This window comes from Henckelia pumila, chromosome 1 (genome assembly GCF_033568475.1).
Source record: "Henckelia pumila isolate YLH828 chromosome 1, ASM3356847v2, whole genome shotgun sequence".
In the NCBI taxonomy this organism is placed as follows: Eukaryota; Viridiplantae; Streptophyta; class Magnoliopsida; order Lamiales; family Gesneriaceae; genus Henckelia; species Henckelia pumila.
In genome coordinates, this window is record NC_133120.1 from 86961281 (window position 1) to 86966116 (window position 4836).

The window sequence follows — 4836 nt, forward strand, 5'->3', positions numbered from 1 at the left end:
TAAGTTAAGTGGTCAGCAGCTCGAACAAGTCCTTGAAAAAATAAATATCTGTAAATATATATTTAATTCATGCATGCATTTTTATTATATATATTATATGATTTTTAAGAAAATAAATTAAATATATATTTACGGACAAATTTTCATTAAATAAAGAGATAATGAGAATTGTTATGTTCATGCATCATTAAGAATTTTTATGATAAGTTTAAGAGCATGTTATGAAAAATATTTTTATGAAAGTTGAAGTGAAGGTGGAAAGTGATGTGGTTGGAGGCCGGGATACCTGGGCGCGATGACCTTCTTAATGATGTATAAGTATGATGAGCTTATGGATCCAGCTGAGAGGGCTGGTGAAGTGGCAGCACAGAGGTGGAAACCCCACCGCCGCGTACGTTGGTTTAAGATTGATCAATCGCTTAGTATGATGCCACCGACATGGATATGACCTGTTGAGAACAAAGAAAACATGATAAGTCATTTTATGAGATTCATTAAGTATGATACAAGAAAAATGCAAAACAACAATGGTTTTTATCCGTTGTTAAAGGCCATAAAAAACTGTTGTTAAAGCCCGTGTTGTTAAAGAGGACGCTCAAAGACAACGGTAAAAACCGTTGTCGTTTACGGAAAGACAACGGTTTTTCCATCAAAGACAACGGTTTTTTACTGTTGTCTTTGAGCATGTTTTTTAACCAATAGGACTTTCAACAACAGTTTTAAACTACCTACGAAAACGTTGTCTTTTTCAGATAAAAACAAAAAAAAATAAAATTTAATACACAAATTTGCAATATTATAAATTATTTAAAATACAAAATTCAAAAATAAAATTCAATAAACAAATTTCCAAAATTCAAAAATAATATTTACAACATTCTAAAAAATAATACAACCAATAAAATGACAAAAACAATACACTAATAACCGAGTGTAAAGAGGTCGTATTGCAACTCCAACGCTCCTTCACTTGCTGAAACCTTTCTACTTTTTCGGCTTTCCGACATTTTTTCAATACTCTTGAAGACACATGCTCAAAATAAAGATAAATAATATAAATTAAAAACCATAATTGTAAACCAGATTGTCTTTTGCATTAACAAATAATATCTTCAAACTCATAAACTAAATAAATTAGTTTTGAGAAAATCTAAGTATCAACAACAAAAAGTCCTCAAAAAAAGAAAAATCAACTTTAAAAAATTAAACAGTGATAAAACATAAACTTCATAGAAATAAGTAGGAACACTAGCTAAGAAATAAAACATTTATTAAAACTTTAATTAAAATTTAATACAGTTTCTTAGTACTTTTTCACAATTTTTTTTATTAAAGTTAAACAATTCTGACAACTAAATGTTTGAAGCCTTGTTATCATAATTATTTGACGCTTCTTCAGTACATGTATAAGCCGCGTGAACCACCTCTAGCAAATAGCACAACATATATAATGTGCATGACCATTAAAATTAATTATCAAGAAACGATAAACTCATACAACAACATATATAAAATTTTTAAAGTTCCTCTTTAAATATTTCTTTTAAGTTCCACCTGGTTGCCAATTGCAATCAGACATCAAAATCCACACAGCAAATGAGACATTCCACCATCAATCCCACAATGAAAAACCCATTGCCTACATTAATTCATCACAACTTTAAAACCCTAATCTAATTTCAGATCATAATCAACCAAATGGGATTGCCGAAAGCAAAATAAAATTAAAAAAACACATATCTTCAAAACCAACCATGAGAAATTATTCAGAAAAAATACACAGAAAATACCTTGTTCATGATTAGCACCTATTTAATTTCATTTATGTATACGAAACGGTAACTGAAGTTTCCTTGAGGGAATTAGATTGATGCATTGCACTATTGGGGTGTTTTTTAAAAAATAAAATGAAAATGAAAATGAAAAATGAAAAGAAACTATTTTTCGAAGTGATAAAATAGCAAGGAATGCTGGAATTAAGTAAACTTAATGAAGAGAGTGATCAATTACAAGGTCAACGGTAACCTGCAAGGCACCAAGGATATTGGAATCAATAACTGTAGTATAATTATAGATGGATAAACCATTGAACAAGTATAAGGATGGTTAGGATATCGATTTAACAAGGCTGTTCCAGACCAAAATAGCCTGAAATCAGTTATATCTAAACTAACAAAGGAAAAAAAAATTCCTGGAATATGATTTTTATTAATAATGAAACCAACAAATAGAGTATGGAACTTGGGAAGAAAATACGGTCCACCCACAAGGGAGGCCGTCAAATGTCTTAGCAGCAATTTATAGCATGACCTTTTCCCGTTTAGAAACTGTTCCAACAATACAAATTTGCTTATGCAAAGGGCTATACAGGCCTTCTCCAATTTTGCACTCGAAATAAATTTATTTGGATAAAAGGGATAGCATTATTTTCACCTTGCGTTTTAGAGGATGGACCAAGATTACTTCTTGTTCTGACGGTCATACTAATCATGGTACAAATTCATATAAAATAAATATTCAACTAGAGTAACAAGGACATGCAGATTATCACTCAGCAAAAAAAATTGAACCAAAACATGCTCGCTGACATAGGAGAAAAAAGAGTTAAATTATTTCTAGTCATAACGTATAGCAGTCCTCAATAAAATAAAGTCGGAAATTTAGAAGGTTAAAAAGTACAAGCACTGCAATTTTAATAAGGTAAGCATTACTAACCTGTAGAAGCTGGTGTATAATTTAAACTGGTATCTACACAAGTTTATCTAAAGCTATAATGCACAGAAAACAATCTGGAATGTTAGCAATAGATGCATAATACTCTAATATAGTTATAAATAAACTAACTGTAGCGTAACCCCCACCAATAGTATATTAAACGGTTTTATAGAGAAAAAATGGCAAATAACAAGCAATGGCTAACGAATAAGATAGCGAAAATGTCATCCAACGACAAGTGAAATCCAAAGGACAAGAGAACTTAAAAATCAGCAAAAAGAAACCATAAATGTAGAAACCAGTTTACCCAAGAAAGTTAAGAAAGAAAAAGCACAAACCTTCAACAGCAGAACCAGTAGATTTATAAGACTAATCACCTAGCCAAGACCAATAACAACAATGAATGGTAGAGATTTACGTATTGTAAATATCATATCACCTATAAAAAAACAATCAAATGTACAAGGACAACTAGAAAAACAGACTTACATATTGTAAAAGATACCATATGACTGGAGAAGTACTTGAACATAATGTAAATCCAAGAGCAACAAGACTTCTACACACAAGGCAACAAGGTCGAAACCGAATTACAGATTCGTTAGCCGGTAGTGTAAAAATCATATTTAATTCATTTCTCATTCAAAACAAGTTCTCTAAATTGGAAATGAAATCTAACTCATTTTTCTAAATTTCATCTTCTCAGAGATTTTCAAAATAAAATAATCTAATAGTCCTAAATCTATCTGCAATAACACATCTGAAACTTGGACATTCTATTTTCCGCAGATTGGAGCAGTTTTAGTAGAAAATTCATATAAAATTTATTTTACATCCAAATGAGTTATAACTGGTGGAAAATCAAAGATAACACAATTATCTACATGTTTTATGTGAATTTCAACGTCAAAATATGCTCCAATCAATACCAGATTTTGAAATGACAGTAGGTGCAAGAAATTATTCTTAATACAGAGCAGGTTTCAGAAAAATTGGAATATCTCTTTAAATTTTAATTCAAATGACCTGATTCCAGTGACAAATCAAAGAAAACACATAGAACTACACTATACTGTTAAACTCAATCACCTCATAATAAAACACCAAATTCAACACTCTGGAGCAAGAAATTTTTAGACTATATATATGTGTGTATGTGTACTGTTTTGGTGAAATCAATGAAGATTTCTTGCCTCATAAGCTTGTCTGAAGTACACTGTTTGCCTACCAGAGAGCAAGTACAATCGATCGAACAGCTCGAAAACTTCATTGCTCAGCTGGTGTATGGAGGCAATAACAGTCCGCCCGTCTTGGGACAAAGCTCGCAACGTTTGTGTCACAAAGAATGCCGATGCCCTGCCACAGAATCAAAAAATCCCGGGTTATAATGAGAATATTCACCAGAAAAATATATATGCGAGCAAGAAAGAGATTTTTTAGTGATCACCTATCGAGTCAACTGGTTGGTTCGTCGAGGAAAAATCAAGCAGCTTGTGTCATGCCCCGAGACCGAGACGTGCCACCGGCGTTGTTTCAAATTCACAAAAATTATAAAACAACCAGCCTCATAGTACAGTAGATACCAAACCAGTCTATTATCATAAATAAACTCCAAAACATTGTCTTTACAACTCGATAAATCCAAAATAACAAAACAAATGCGGAAGCGTCTAAAAACTTAATAATAAAACATAAATGCCAAAATCCCAAAAATAAACATAACGAAATTTAGTCTTAATAATATCTCTATCACCATCCCCAAAACATATCTTGCTCACGAACTTCTACATCATCATCTTCATAATCTGGGAAGGAAAAGTAAGGGGTGAGTGTTTTGGGAAACACTCAGCAAGTGGGGGCCGATCGATCATACCAAAATATATACATATATATATATTTATTTCAAAACCTCATGAATTAATTTAAATTATAAACATTTCATATCATGTCTCAACATAGCATAACATAGCATAAATAACATCATAGCATATTTGACATGACATAACATAATCTTTGACAAGACACTGAAATTCCTCTCATTACTCGTGGCTAACTGATCAGTCCCCTATATGTAATCCCTCTAAGGGGTGAGGTCATAGAACGGTTATTATACCCACCGTA

At 31.8% G+C, this 4836-nt stretch overlaps 1 long non-coding RNA gene across 1 annotated transcript; it reads right to left on the reverse strand.

The window, feature by feature from the left end:
- Positions 1-295: 295 nt before the first annotated feature.
- On the reverse strand, positions 296-4209 carry LOC140875956 (uncharacterized). Its single transcript, XR_012148622.1, has 5 exons — positions 4163-4209; positions 3909-4071; positions 3205-3274; positions 920-3092; positions 296-449 (listed from the first exon to the last, which is right to left on the reverse strand). It is a non-coding gene; the product is annotated as an uncharacterized lncRNA (long non-coding RNA).
- Positions 4210-4836: the final 627 nt, after the last annotated feature.